Here is a 17224-nt window from a genome sequence, read left to right on the forward strand (position 1 = left end):
ACCTAAAACCACAAGCTATTTTGCTGGTGTCTCTGTAGGTATTCATTGTAAGGAAGTAAGTATAAGTAATGAAATTTAGTAGAGAAACAGAGGTAGACCCTGGGAGAATCATGATTGACTGAATTAATAATTCACTGAATTAATAATTCACTGAACTATTTAATTTTACCATATACATTTCAATTTTACCACCTTATTAATATTGTAAATGAGGGATCCCCTTCATCAGACAAATGGTAGGAATCCCTTTCATCAGACAAATGGTAGGGATCCCTTTCATCAGACAAATGGTTTGTGTGCTACAGCTACAAAATGAGGGACAGAGTAGTCGACACCCCTGTTTAGAGCACTATTGTTGGAGGTCTTTTATTGTAAAAATATAACACTGCAAATAATTTACACTGCTACAAGAGGTATCTATAAATAAAGTTGTGCTTTGTTATTTCTGTATTTAGACAGTTTTAATGTTATGAAGGAACACCTGTATATAATACATTTGTGGAAGTATTATGTATTATTAATTTAAAATAAAAGTAACTTATTCTAAAACAATTAATGAAAATTAGAAGGAAAACAAATTGTGGCACAACTATGGAAAAACCAATAAGAAAATATCAAATCCTTTAGATTTTAAATTTAATTATTTTAGACAGAGCTCAGTCAAAGCAAATACTATCTAATAGCCAAATGACTGGTAATTTTCTTTATAGGAAGAAAGATTTTTAAATACAGTGTTAAAAAGGTTACCGGTTAACATGTAGTTCCATTTATGTAACAAAATTAACTGAACTGATTCTTATCTTTTAGCTAAGTAAGCACGAGGTTTGATGTTAAAAATACACATTTCCCAATATGTAACTGGCTTAACGTCCTTACTGTTGTCAGCTTTCTAGTAAGATTAACAAAGATTTATGTAGAAGGATACTGCAAAGCAGCATTCATCTGTGGATACAAATAAGAACACATTAGAATATTAGACCATTTTCTCTCTTTTATTTTATTTCTTCCACCAGATGCATGACTCCAAAAGCCACTCTTCAGGAAATAGTTTTTCTGCAAATTTTTGTTTTCTATAAGACTTAGTAACTGTTTTCATGCTTCATGGTTTCCAACCTGAAAAACAGATTCTAAAGCGCTGAAAAGGAAAAAAAAGAGTCATGAAACTGGTAAAAGAAATTAATAAAGGAGAGGATCCGATATTCTAGTGTTTTGCTATATACAAGGAAACAAATATTTTGGTGAACATTAATAAAAATAAAACAACATAAAACTGACTCAAAAAATAATTTTAAAACACATTTATTAATTTAGGAATATTTTAAATAAGATTTATTCTTTTAAAATATTTTAAAGTCATTTTAAAATTGTTTTATCTTATATATTTATTAATTACTTATATATGATGTTATTAGAAGATTTCTGTTATGGCTAAAATATAGTTTGGTACAGTACCATATAGTTATATGTTATACAATACAGTTCTATTCTATTAATAATAACTTATTCAAAGAGTGAATAGCAGAATAAATCAAAAAGGGTAAACCACTTAAGAGTTACATTTTGTACAAAAATTGCAAACACCCACTATAAAAAAACCAAGAAAACACTTACAATAAAGGAATGGATGCGGATACACAGCTCCATTCTCAAAAGCCTAAGATTAGGTTTCTAAATTAAAGGTCACACTGTTCACAAAATTACTTACATCAATTAAACAAGTAACATGTTACAAAAATGTAAAATGGAAGTTAACATGGGGAAAAAAATTTGTTTACAAAAAAGAAACAGACCTAACTATACGTTTCTTGATAAAATACTGGGTGATCCATACATTTCACTGTAATGCTGAATAAAATCTGTTACATTCTGAAATGGGTCTGTAAAATATAAAAAAATAGGTACATTATTAGGTGGTGTTTTATGTTACAAATGGAATACTCAAACAAAACAATGTTTTCAATCATAATTTAGTCCATCAGCCTATAAAACTGTTTAAAACAAAGCATCACAAACATAAATTTAATGTCTTAAGACTAGTAAAAAGAATTGTTTCATGAACACATTTGCAACAGAATTTTGCAACTATTTATATATATCTAGATTAACTTGTCTTTTTGTTGTGGACTTTCTTGCAAAATGAGCCCTGAGTGTATGGAAGAGTTTTGAAATATTTCATAACTCATGAAACAAGCACTAAAATGTTTAAGTTTTTGTGATTAATTTGGATATTTGTGCAGTTTTACCTCTACAAAAAACTCAACAATTAAAACTTGTAAAAAAAACAAACTTGGTTGCGTTAAAGATCTAACAATTCATGGTTAGTGGAAGTATCTTGATTTTCAAATTTCTAGAATTAACTGTAGACAAGCATTTACTAACAAACTGGTACAAAGTTACAATACAATGGACATGTCTACCACTGGAGATACGTCTAGTACCCTACAACACAGGCCCAGTAAAATGTAAATATTAGAGAAGTATATCAAATTACGGTATAAAACGGTTTAGTGTATATGCCCAAATTTATTTCTGTGATTGTTCTAAAGACAAAATTTAATAACACACTTCTCTATAAGTCTAAAGACGATCTCCATTCTAAATTCATTGAGCTTTAATTTACAAAATTATTATTCTATTTCATCCTTTGGCCTAATATGCTCTACTTACCATTATGTATATCTTAGCTACTTAATAGTACGTTTTTACTTTGTCTCATTATTTCTTGAAGAAGGTCAGAAACCTGATTTTTAATTTTCTTTCAATTTATTATTTTACATTTCTCCTTTTCACCACATTCCTTGTGAATACATCAAATTAGTTTCATGTTTCTTTAGTTCCACTCTTACTCACCAACTTTTCTCAAGTTTTTAAACCTCTGTACATTACTCAGTACTGCAAAAACTATCTTAAACACTCTCTACCGTAATCTTCGAAAAGGTTATGTAAATTACCAAAAGGAAGTGGCAGCACTGTTTATTATTTATTCTGTGGTCTACTTATCACTATCCTGTTTCCTCTGTTTTAATCAGGTATTAAAAGTAGACTGAGCACTTTTTTTTGTAGATTAATTAATAATTATTATTAAAACTATTGTATATATAAACGTATATGGTGATTTCATTCAAAATATTGTGTAAATTTTTATTAAATTACATATAATAAGAGATAAGTAACGTACGTACATCCATAAACTTAGTTCAAAACGCTTTACTAGAGCCATACGATAAAATATACAATAACTGACTTCACATGCAGTAAGTTTAGTAACAAGCATTTTTTTTCCAAGCATTGTTTCCTTACATTAGTTTCATTCATCTAACGTCTTAAAGAACACTTTAGGTTTACATTAAACACTTACAGAATAAGTCAAGTATTAAAAAGTTAATTTTTGAAAAAACACCCATAAAAATGTATGCTAAAATCACAAACTGTACTATGTATCTAAGCTTAAAAATGTTGAGATGTGTGATACTTATAAAGGAATAAGTTGAAATTTCTTACTTTAAAATAAATTTGAATTGTTTTTAAGACATAAAAACCATACCTGACAAAACTCCAATCGTGAAAGCAGTTTTTCTAAGTCAACAGATTGTTTGTAGTCACTACGAGGACAAAATGTATACTTATTTTATTATAAAAATTACATAGGTTTCTTTCCAAGTAGATGATAATAAAAAAGATAGATTAACTTTCGATACTGCTAAAATACTGTAGTTTGAACTGAAAAGTTTTGACTATTCCTGAGTTAATTACTCATTTAATTTTAGTAAACTATGTTTTTGTTAAAACCTATCTAATAACAAACCTGTTTCACTATCTTAGAAGAAATAAAATTTAGTTTTGAGGTATACTAAAGCTAACATACAAGTATAGTCTGATTGTTATTTACAGATTACAAGCTAATGAGATTTCTTTAAACCCTACCCATATTATTTTAAGCGTATCATTCTCAAATTAGATGTCAAAAAACTATTTAAGTAAAAAAAATATCATCTCCTAAGACGTAAATGTGCATATTTTATACACCCACTAATGTGGTGTATTACACTAATAACTCATGTGCTAGTCCAACAGAAAAATACCATGAAAATTAATAGCATGGTAAAGTGAGGTATACGTTTTATCTAATGATAAATAGTTTCCAGAAAATTGAAATACAATCGGTAAAATAAACAGTAAATCTTAACTTCACACCTAGTACCACCTGTTATATTTTTGTATAGCTTATAATAATTAACACTTTATACAATGCATAATTTATACACAAAAAGTTTTATTCTATGAAGGAAACTTTTGGTGTCATATTTCCTTCTATGATAACACACCAATCTATTCTGACAATAAGTTTCAAAAAATTTAGATTTTTAACAACTACATGCTGAAGTAAACATAATCGATACATTTTTAAACACATAAAAAGGACAAAAGTTAAAAATATAAAATTCATGGCATCAAGAAGTGAATGACAAATAAAACTAAATAGAAATGTCAAGGAAAAATATGTCCATTCGAAAATTCATTGTAGTCTCCACACTTTAGTTGTTTTGTAAAATCGACATCTGTATTGAACCGAAGAATTTAAAAATATAATTATTATATGTTGAAACACACAAAATGCCAAAACATTTTAATTTCAGTACATGTTTGTTTGGATTAATGAAAAAAAAAAAGTCGCTTATGAGCTCTAGTGAAAGAAAGTGAAATATAAACTGTGACGTAGCAAATTTGTATTTTGTTACGTTTTATTTACTTGTTATTTACTACTCCTTCTATGGTTTACTTTACTACTAATTTTGAATTTATTTACAACAATAAGAACATCACAAAAAACCAGTACAACTGAATAAAAAAATACGTTTATTATACACATTGTGAAAAACATTACTTTTGTACGTCGAAAACAAACAGAAAACACGTTACATATATACACTGTGGGTACAAAAAATACAAATGAAAAGCAAAAAGGAAAAATGATACAAATTAAATGGAAAATCAGATATATACAGAGTTAATAAGCTAACTACTCTTACTGTACACAAAAGTAACATGACACAATAAACAGAAACACATATATGGATATATATACTGCTCGTTAATAATAAAAGAACACAGAAAGAAAACATTCGTTCGTCGTTCTGTTTTAATTTCGCACAAAGCTACTCGAAGGTTATCTGTGCTAGCCGTCCCTAATTTAGCAGTGTAAGACTAGAGGGAAAGCAGCTAGTCATCACTACCCACCGCCAACTCTTGGGCTACTCTTTACCAATGAATAGTGGGATTGACCGTAACATTATAACGCCCCACGGCTCAATTCACAACGATACAGTCAACACCAACACAATAATTCATAATGATACAGTCAACACTAACAGAACAATTCATAACGATACAGTCAACACTAACACAACAATTCACAACGATATAGTCAACACTAACACAACAATTCATAACGATACAGTCAACATTAACACAACAATTCATAACGATACAGTCAACACCAACACAATAATTCATAATGATACAGTCAACACTAATAGAACAATTCATAACGATACAGTCAACATTAACACTGGGTGTTAATTTTATTTGTTGTTTGTGTTACTCTCTGTCTTCTGTCCTTTAAGCCGTGGGACATTATAAAGTGACGGTCAATCCCACTATTCGTTGGTAAAAGAGTAGCCCAAAATTTGACGGTGGGTGGTGATAACTAGCTGCCTTCTCTCTAGTCTTACACTGCTAAATTAGGGACGGCTAGCGCAAATAGCCCTCGTGTTGCTTTGCGCGAAATTCAAAAAACAAAACAATCGTACATAACTGTTTTGTCAACGTTGTTCTACTAATTATAACATTCTTAAAAAGCTTACGTCTCTGGATCCTTATCTTTGATTCCAAAATAAAATGAGCTTGTAGTCTGGAAGGTTTTGGTTCCTGACCGAGAATCCAAGGTTATTTAATTCAGGTTCTATCGTGCAAAAACTAAAATAAAACCTTCCCCGTACCTTAGGGCAATAGATGTGTTGTAACAGTGACTGTTAAGTATCACTATTCGTTTGGAGTTGTCGATGGGTGTTGTTGACAAGTTGCTTTCCCTGTGTGAGTTCGAAATTACGAACAGCCAATTGGGATATTCCATGTGTAAATTGGACAATTATCCGAAACAAACCGGAATATAAATGCTATTGTAGATATTGGATTGTAACAATAGACAGCATTGGATTATTAGTGCTGTTCGATTATTAAATGTGAATGTAAACTAGCATATTGTTTATCAGTGTTCTTCTAAACAAATTTCAAATGCCCAATTTTGAATCTCTTCTTTTCCTTTTAGAAGATAAAATACTGCTGGATAAGTTTACACGTATCTTTTGCAACACACACTATTTCGTGTTGATAAACTAAATGTCTACAAATGTCATTAGGTTTCTTTACAATTTTGTTGAAATCAAGTTGCTACTTTAGATTTTCATTTTACATATTATTCATTATTTTATAAAATCTAAGATAAAAGTCAGTTATATACATTCAGTGATATATATATGTATATAATTTGTGCAAAATGATCTTAAACTAACTGAACGTATGTTTCGGAGTCATTTTAAAGCGAAGGCCTAATTACTGTATTTCCTGTTTAAACGTTATGAGATATAGTGCATTCTTTCTTACTTATTATTCAGAATTTTGTTACCTTTAACGTAAAACAATTTAATTTTTCAACATGTAAAAGGCAGTTACAGAATGATAAATTATTATTGTTTTCTGTGTTGAAGTCTCTTCCATTATATTTATTTTAATCTGCTTAAAGACAACATAAACTTTCATATTTCTGAAGTTCAGGAAATAAACTTCCCTAAAACGCATATTTTTCTTTTGTTTCCAACCATTAGCTTACCACTGTATTTTTTTTTTCTTTCAAATAATGAACGTTAAACATGAATGTTCAGTGTTCTGTAGGTTATTACGAAATGGTCGTACTAAATCTATTTGTGAGAAACATTCGGTCTTTTATCTAATAAATCTACTGCGTGTTGAAATTTCATCCATGAAGAGGCCTTTATTTCCTAAGTTTCCCAGAGGATTAAAAACCTCGCTTTTATACGAAGTTATTGATTTCTGTAATTTCTCCATTGTTTGTCTTGATAGGTGAAGGAATTTTCTTCCAGACTTTATTTACTCTATTTTTTGGGAATATTATCGTCTGCTGTTCTTCTTGTTAGATATTATAGTAATAAGATATTGCTTAATAAATATTTTAGCCTTTCTGGGTTTGTAGAACATTCGTGTTAGTTTTACTAATTGTTCAGTGTTCGGGCAAAATGGCTCCAATTTGTCTACTTGTAATCGCATGTGCCTGCATACAAAGACATCGAATTAATTTAACAGTCTTTCCGCGCGCTTATAATGATGATTATATAGTTTTAAAACAGTTTTGAAATGGCCCCTAATATCCTATAAATTCATAGTACTTTGCTCCAATACGTTTGTATATCAAAATGTGTCAGTACCGAATGTCGATCATATTTTAAAAATTAGAATGTGTGATATCTTATGATTCCGTCTTGTTACTATACAAATAAAATCTTAGCTAAACAAATAACTTTTTTATACGTTTTTGAAAAAAACTAAACTTTACAAAAAATTAGTTTGCGGTTAATTCAGTAAATTTAAAAAAAATCATCAACTGGCCCTCTAGTGACTCAGCGCTATAAACCGGGTTTCGATACCCGTGGTTGGCAGAGCACAGATAGCCCATTGTGTAGCTTTGTGCTTAATTCAGAAACAACAACATTATACAACTGGATTTATTCTTGTAGTGTTATAATTACAAATATACACATATATAGTTTTAACTGAAATTAGACCCTCAGTTAAAAGATTATTGAAATAAATATAGTTTATTTGATAATTTAATATATATTGTTAATTAATTAACAAGTAAAATATTTCAGCTTTATTCAGTGGGGTAGCTCGGGGGGGCAAGGGGGTACTCTGTCCCCGGGCGCAGCATCGGGGGGGACACCAAATTGATGCTACATAATGAGAAATTATGGCTTACATTTTGTCACGAGGGGGCGCGAAAACTCACTTTGTCCCTGGGCGCTGAAAACCCCAGCTACGCCACTGGTTTTATTTCCACAAAACCTTTATGTATTTCCAACATTCAACTACACTCGTAGGAGATTAATGTAGAAGTGATAGACTAGAGCGAACGCAGCTAGTCAACACCATCCGTCGCCAATTCCAATTCTTGGACTAATTTTGGCAGACTGAATAGTAGGATCTCACTGTCACTCTTATAAAGCGCCTACGACCTCAAATTGTGCGAATCGTGTTTTTTCTTTGACACTAAAGGAACGTGAGCCGTGAATTGGTTTGTTATGAATTTCAGACAAAGCTACGATAGGACTACTTTTGCTAGTTGTCCATAATGTTAGACCAGAGGGAAGGCAACTAGTCAAAACCGCCCACCACCACTTCTTAGAGTACTCTTTCACCCTCTAATAACGGTATTGACCGTCATATTATAACACCACCACTGCTGAAGGGCGATCACGATCCAGATTACGAGTCGAGTGCCTTAATCACCAGGACAACACACTATGGAACTTTACCTCCACAGTCTGGCATAATAGCCACTAGACAACTCTTGGCAAGAGAATACTGAACAAAATAAAATGATGATAATAGTTTATTTCTACATCTCTTACCAAATGGTTGTCTTAATGGATTGTTTAATCCTTTTATTAATATGTGGTGATAAATCAACGATATAGAGTTTCTCTAATGAGTTAAGAAAGAACCACGTCTTTACTTAGCCCTTGTGACGTATCACTTAAACTGAAGAAACTGAAGGTAAAGAGGCCCCTCATAAATAAAGGGAACTAAACAAGTTTTCTAACGTTAAAAAAATCACGTATGTTCAAGAATGATCGAAAAGAAATATAAAACCTATAACCCGAACGCTTTCGAAAGAGCTCAGTTGATAAGGATTATATTTCAACATTTATAATTATATTGTTGTTATTCTACATGAAAATAAACGTAAAAAAAACTTATCAGGAAAAATCAACATTTTATATAAAACAGTCACAAAGAGATTTGTTATTTTTTATTAATATTTATTTATAATGATATAATTTGAAATTTGGTCGCTTGGAGTGGATACAGAGCGCAGATAAGCCCATTGAGAAACTTAGTACTCCGACAAAAAAAAAATAACGAATAAAACTAATATTTGCCGACTCTTTAACTGTTGTTATTAAAACATAAACTAGAAACATGTAAATATTTAGAATTTGAAACATTTGATATTGTAGTATTGTTACCAAATTTATGAGAAAATATTTTTGTCATTCTTTTAACTACAAAGACAAGACTGTTGTTGTCTAAACACATGATTGTTTGTAGTTAAGCCTAAAGTTACACTGCAACCACCACGAGTATCGAAATTCATTTGTTGTCGTTTTTCTTTTAGCAGTGTGATCCACTTTTGGTCAAGACAAGTTGAGTTCGTAACAGCACTTTCCAAGAGAAGTGATCATGAACTTAATATGTAAGGTCAAATTATTTTTATCCACAATTTTCAGTCAAATTGTTTAAAGTAGGCGAAATAGGGAATTCGGAAAGCAAATAAAACAAAAGTACTTATATCATCCTGACAATAGAATTTCTTTGTTTGTTTGTTTAGAATTTCGCGCAAAGCTACACGAGGGCTATCTGCACTAACCGTCCTTAATTTAGCAGTGTAAGACTAGAGGGAAGGATGCTAGTCATCACCAGCCACCACCAACTCTTGGGCTACTCTTTTACCAACGAATAGTGGGATTGACCGTCACATTATAACGCCCCCACGACTGAAAGGGCGAGCATGTTTGGTGCAACCGGGATTCGAACCCGCGACCCTTTTGACAATAGAAGCAGCTCAACAAACCGCCATGAAAGTTTGAAACCTAAATTTGAAACATAATTGGGATTTATTAGAACAAACTGAAAGACAAGTGACGTTACTCACATTCACGTATAAACGTTGAGACAGAAACGACATAATTATCCAACTCAAACAAGTGGACTAAAAGTTTCAGAAACCACAAAAAGCGCAGGCAGTTGTAATTAAGTGAAGTTTCTTGAACTTTTCTTGGTTATGAAACAATATAAAGTTTGCACATACTTGTTTTAACGAAAATTACTACAAAAGGCTGAATAAACACTGAGTTTAATTACATTGAAATTACCAAACTCCTATTTAAACAAATTAAAAGTTCATCACTTCAGTGCCTTAAGATTTCTAACAGTTAAAACCGAATAAAGAGATTCATCAAATTAGTGTCCTAAGATTTATAGAAACACAGTGAACTTAATGCAGTTTAAAATCAAACATATTTTTGTCAAATCAGTGTCTCACGAGTTACAACAACGGAATGAGTTTGTCATAATATACAACGATATTTGAAGTTATTATATTAGGTTTAAGCCTATTCCCAGTGAACTGTCAGAGAATACGAGACGCCAACTTTGTTAGTATTTTTAGAAAGCCATTAGAGAAATAGTTTTACGTAATAAAGATGTTCAAGTAACAAAATTTACCTAATTAACATTCTGAAATCCCACTTATTTAATCAAGGTAGTTGAGTTTTATTTACTAGATGTACTTCTGCAAGGTCCCCGAAAATATGTTGTTAAAAAGTAATAATATTTTAGTTTATTACTTTGAAGTTCATATTTCTTGCTGTTTTGTAGCCAAAAGTACGCATAATTCTTCTCGTGATTCATGGCATGCGCACGTTTTACTAACGTCACAAAAGTATAAACTGCAAAGTTAAGCGTCCGTTACGTGACGCGATCTTAGTGACTACTGACTTACTGACAAACAGCATATTATTGTATAATGGTGAGAGTGGTCGAAACACGTTATCTCTAAAAGCAGACTTCGGGAAATGACGATTCTCGTATTTTGTTACACATACGTTTACTCAACTAACATTCGGTCATAGGGTATTTTCATTGGGTATAAAGGCGTAACTATACTTATAATACTTTTGTCTTATAAAATCGGTCAACCTTAACGATAGATGGCGTTTCGTTATAGTAAACTGGGAGAAAACAAAAATATTTTCTTATGTATATTACGTATATTTTATCGTTTATTATTATGTTCTACGTTGTTAAAAATGATAACACTATGTAACACAAATTTTGTTCCTGGATAGCATGTGTTATTTCTTAATTACTGTGTTAATTAAAAGTACAGAAAATGGCCATTGTTCCCTTCAAACTTTACTTTTGCGATCTGGATAATGAAATTTAGAAATTAACCTATTTTCTATGTAAAAACGGACAAATTTGTACATTTTTATTTACATAAGGTCTGAATAAAACAACACATGAATCAAGATTTACATGTATTTATACTAAAGTTATACAAAATTGTTTAGAAGTGAGTAGTTTTTCGAGATTTGTAAATCACTTTCACGTATCAGCCCCAAATATAGTCTCCTATCATCGTTATATGCTCCCAGGTCACAAAAGCAAAGTTTGAAGAGAAAAATTGATCTTTACCATGTACTTTAGGCATAAGCAATTGGGAAATAACACTTTCTGTCCAGGAACAATAAACAGTAAAAAATTTGTATTTTAAATCAATATGGGATACGTTGTTAAAAATGATAATTAGTGTTAAAGATTAATGAAGATATATTGGTTGAATCTTGGGGTTTAATTAAAATGCTATAAAGAATCCGTGGACTCACAATACGGGGATATTGGGGGAATAATGATATTAGTATTAAGTAAACTACATAATAATCAAATGAACCAGTACTAACTGTTGTAACATGAACCAGTACTAACTGTTGTAACATCTGATGTACTGTATATCATACTCCAACAGTAACTCGTGAGATCGTGCATGGGTAGGGCGTGAGGGCGCTTGACTCGTAATCTGAGGGCCGCGGGTTCGAATCTCTGTACTACTAAACATGCTCGCCCTTTCCGCCGTGGGGGCGTTATAATGTGACGGTCAATATCATTATTTGTTGGTAAAAGATTAGCCCAAGAGTTGGCGGTGGGTGGTGATGACCAGCTGCCTTCCCTCTAGTTTTACACTGCTAAGTTAGGGACGACTAGCGCAGATAGTCTTCGTGTAGCTTTGCGCGAAATTAGAAAGAGAGCAGTTACCTTCCTACAGCTGTCTTCAGGCAGTGAAGGGTGATATAGATGTAGGACGTTGTATTCCTCTATTTTATTTCTTTATGTGAGACTAGCGAACTGGAGGTTAAAACTAATAGACGGTGTATCTCCTACGCAATGTGGGTCCTACTTCTGCAGTTACCTCCGAAACCTATGGTACATTTTATATCCCACACTATAGCTTGTACCCTGGGATCCTTTAACTGGTCTAGCGTCTTTTATTTTTTGTTTGTGTTTGTTTCCAGTTATAACAAACTATATAGTCATGTGAAAACTTAGGACACCCTATGAAAGCCTGTGTATTTTTGTAACATTTTTGATATGTAGATATTTAATCTCAATTTTAACAACACTGAGAGATTATAGGAATATAACTAAACAATTAAAACTGAAGAAAAGACTTTTCAAGATCTTCTGTAAATGTAATTCTACAAAAATGCATATTCTAATAGCTAGTGTTACCCCCTTTGGCTGAAATAACTGCAGTGAGATTCTTCTTGTAGCCATCTACCAGTCTCTGACATCGGTCTGAAGAAAGTTTGCCCCACTCCACAATGCAGAATTCTTTCAGCTGTGAGATGTTTGAGGGGTTTCTTGCATGTACAGCCCGTTTCAAGTCACCCACAACATCTCAATGGGATTAAGATCTGGGCTTTGACTCGGCCATTCCAGAACTCTCCATTTCTTAGTTTTCAGCCAGTCCTTGGTGGATTTACTGGTATGTTTTGGGTCATTGTCGTGTTGCAGGGTCCAGTTCTGCTTCAGCTTTAATTTTAGTACAGATGGTCTCACATGATCCTCAAGCTCCCTTTGATACACAGTAGAATTCATAGTGGATTCTATAATTGTGAGCTGTCCAGGTCCTGCTGCAGCAAAGCAGCCCCAAACCATGACACTTCCACCTCCATGCTTCACAGTTGGTATGAGGTTCTTTTCCTGGAATGCTGTATTTGGTTTATGCCAAACATATCCTCTGTTTTGGTGACCATATAATTCAGTTTTGGACTCATCTGTCCAAAGAACATTATTCCAGAAGTCCTGGTCTTTGTCTACATCCTCTCTGGCAAACTTCAGTCTGGCCTTGATGTTTCTCTTAGAGAGCAAAGGTTTCCTCCTTGCACACCTCCCATGCAAGTTAAACTTGTGCAGTCTCTTTCTGATTGTAGAGACATGAACTTTCACATCAACAGTAGTCAGAGCCTGCTGTAGGTCCCAGGTCCCGTGATGACATTTTAGTGTGTTTGGAGACCTGTTCTAGCATCTTGGGGTCTGCTCTCGGGGTGAACTTGCTTGGACGACCAGACTTGGGCATGTTGGCAGTTGTTTTGAAAGCCCTCCACTTGTTGACTATTTTCCAGACAGTGGAATGGCTGATTTCAAACTCTTTTGAGATCTTTTTAAATCCATTACCAGACTCATAAGCTGCTACAATTTTCTTTCTGAAGGCTCTCATCATGGTGTTCACTCTCATTTCAACAGTCAGGAGCACACCAAATTAAATATCTGAGGTTTAAATAGGGCAAGCCTCATTCAAAATGCTGAGTAACGATCTTCTAATCATGTGCACCTGGTGTGATATACCTGTGTGTGAGTTGAGCCATTTTAAGTGGGAATAAATGTGGGGGTGTCCTAACTTATTCCTCAGTTAGAATATGCATTTTTGTAGAATTACATTTACGGAAAATCTTTAAAAGTCTTTTTCTTCAGTTTTAATTGTTTAGTTATATTCCTATAATCTCTCAGTATTGTTAAAATTGAGATTAAATATCTATATATCCAGAAATGTTACAAAAATACAAGGGCTATCTGCGCTAGCCATCCCTAATTTTGCAGTGTAAGCCTAGAGGAAAGACAGCCAGTCATCACCACCCACCGCCAACTCTTGGGCTACTCTTTTACCAACGAATAGTGGCATTGACCGTCACATTATAACGCCCCTACGCCTGAAAGAGCGACATGTTTGGTGTTACTGGAATTTGAATCCCGAGACCCTCGGATTACGAGTCGAGTGCCTCAACCACCTGGCAATGCTGGATCCAGGCCAAAAGTTTAACACGTGTTTCATAGTGTTACATTGAACACTGAATAACCCACATCCACCAAATATTTATTTCATGTTGATTTTATTACTGCGTTTTATATTTCTTACTTTGATATAAGGCTTGCTTTTTATATCACTACACAAGGAATTTAATAGTTACCGGGACTCACTAATAAACTTGAGATATAATAACGTTAAAATTTGAGGCTCGATCCATATCTACCTTTGTATTGAAATATAGGAACAAATAACACATTTTGTAATGCAATACTTAATATCTATAATATTAGCCTGACATAGCCTGGTTGTATTTGCAATAAACTTGCAAACTGGGATTCACGGGTTCGAAGCTCTTTCATCGAATATCCTCGTGGGAGCTTTATAATGTGACGTTAAATCCCACTATTCGTTAGTAAAAGTGTAGTCCAAGAGTTAGCGGAGGGCAGTGTTGGCTAGCTGCTTTCCCTCTAGACTAACACTGCTAAAATATAGATGGATAGCGCAGATAGCCCTAGTGTAATTTGCACGAACTTCAAACCTATATTATTAAACGTAACAGTACTAGTGATAACGGTATATATAAAACATTTCTAAATAGTTTGTTGGTCGTGTTGTGAAGACGGATAATACCAGGATAACAGGAAATTGGTTATTGGCAAAATAAGAATCGTGGCGAGAACTTGCTGTTAAAAGAAAATAACTGAGTCGAATGGCAATGCATATATTTCTTTCTTAGTGGCAGTGGATTTAGTTTGTTTTCTTTTAGCTTTATAATCACTTCGAAACTACTTGTGATGATATCACGTGATGGTCTTTTAACAAACTGTAGTTACCATCTTAAGCAAATTCAATTCCTTCTAAAAGCAATTTTAAATCTTTTTATTACCCAATAAAACTTGTTATTTCTTTAAGTGGTGTTAAAATTGTTGACTCAACCAACTTTCATGTACCTGAATAAGGATATACTTTGGATAATGGATGACCATATTAGTTGCACCTAAACTGACCATGTCAATATCACAGAATGTGTGTCAGTGGAAGGCTAAAACATTATCTTGAATTGATGTGGACCAGTACTTATCTACGAAAAGATTCTCAATAATAACATTAAACCGCACAAGACTGTACTTTGGAAATAGGTTTCAAACAGAAAATGCTTTCTAACGTTTGTTATTGAAAATAAAGGTATACTACTCAGCGAACTTGATGTACCTGGGTTCTAAACTTATTCAAGTTTCTGTTACCAGTATTTAAGACAAACTCACATTAGGTTTGATGAGCTACTACAAAAAAAAATAAAGTTTGCTTGAGAGAAAAGTCATATTGAGCTATCTGTTATGTTTACCGAAGGAAATCCAATCTCTGATTTGAACATTGTAAGTACCGATGACCCACCAGAGGATTAGAAGAAGAAAAAAAAAAAGAGAGAGCCATTAACTATTAGAAATTACCAAACCTCCTCGACTTCCAAAATTCTATTGTGAAAAAACGTAAGCTTATACTTTTAAAATCATGAGTTAGAAAACTGGAAATAGTCTGAAACTCGGTGTTAACAAACTTATATATCAGCGTCTTCTGTTAGCATGAATACAATAAGATCTTCAACCAGCATCAGAATTCTTGCTAACAACACACACATTTAAATGAACAACTGCTAAATCGTCTGAGTTAGCAGAAGTTTTAATGGTAACGTGCGTTTAATAATAATTCAAATTAGAGAGTCATACAATAAACTAGGAGGTAGTCACATCTATGGAAAGACTCATATAACAAACTAGGTAGCGACATCTGTCGACAAATTAATATAACAAATTAGATAACCACATCTATTGACAAAGTCATATAACAAACTAGGTTACCACATATATCGACACAGTCAGAAAACAAACAAGACACTTGAATGGTTATTGTACATTTTTTTCTTGGTGTTTGGTGCGATTGAAAAATTAGCTTATTTCGATGACTCTAAGTCTTGTAGTTATACAATATTTAACGTATTTTACCACTGGACATGAAGTTCCGTCATTTGTACACCGTAAGCCTCATTGCTATGATAAAGTTAAACTGTTCACATAACATTAAAGTATTTCTCAGTGAATACTCATTGCCTGGGGGGTCTGTCTTGAGAGCCAATAATCCACAGCCATCTTTTAGAGCTTTCACTGATATTCCTGTCTTTGTATGCATGTTTATTGACGTAAAATGACAAACAGTTTGATAATTAATGCCTCTTGATGGATAACGTTACATTTTAGTGAAAGGGAATTTATCTTTGGTTTAAATGTGAACATTAGTAGTGAGCTGACAGAATCATAAGAAACACTTGTACCCTTCCCATGCACTTCAAAACGGTTGTTGTTGTTTTTATTGTTTTGAATTAAGCACAAAGCTACACAATGGGCTATCTGTGCTCTGCTCACCACGGGTATTAAAACTCGGTTTTTAGCATTGTAAGTCCGCAGAAAACCGCTGAGTCACTGGGGGCACTTCAAAAAGGAACAAACACTAAAGCCTGCAATACGTGAAGTCCAGCAAGACTTATAATTTAATAAATTCAATTTATCAGGTTGGACTTATTTTCACACGCTACGATCCCTGGTGGTAAGAATCTAATGTACTGTTTTCCGCATCCTATAAAGTTCATAAAATTAATTACATCTTGTATTGACTCAGTTCAGAAAACTTTAATATTTCGTTTATAGTTTTAATACTTAAAACTAAAACATATTAACTTTCTGGTATAAATACTTTGTATACATATTTATTTCTAGATGATATATAAGTTTACATAAGCTTTCGTAAGACGTGCGCATGCCATGAATCACGAGAAGAATTGTGCACTTTGTAGGCTACAACATAACGATATATGTACTTCAAAAGCTTGAAATAAAGCAACATATTTGTTTTTCTAAATTTTTATGTTTATCTCTTCTTGAAGTAGAACACTTTCGGGGACCCTGCGAATGCACATCTGGTATTGTCCGACAGATAGTTTCACAA

The 17224-nt window shown here is 32.9% G+C and overlaps 1 long non-coding RNA gene across 1 annotated transcript; it reads right to left on the bottom strand.

Moving 5' to 3' along the window:
• Positions 1-342: 342 nt before the first annotated feature.
• LOC143246044 (uncharacterized) lies at positions 343-2961 on the bottom strand. Its single transcript, XR_013025737.1, has 3 exons — positions 2851-2961; positions 1791-1877; positions 343-1135 (listed from the first exon to the last, which is right to left on the bottom strand). It is a non-coding gene; the product is annotated as an uncharacterized LOC143246044 (long non-coding RNA).
• Positions 2962-17224: the final 14263 nt, after the last annotated feature.

This window comes from Tachypleus tridentatus, chromosome 3, assembly GCF_004210375.1.
Source record: "Tachypleus tridentatus isolate NWPU-2018 chromosome 3, ASM421037v1, whole genome shotgun sequence".
NCBI classification, from domain to species: Eukaryota; Metazoa; Arthropoda; class Merostomata; order Xiphosura; family Limulidae; genus Tachypleus; species Tachypleus tridentatus.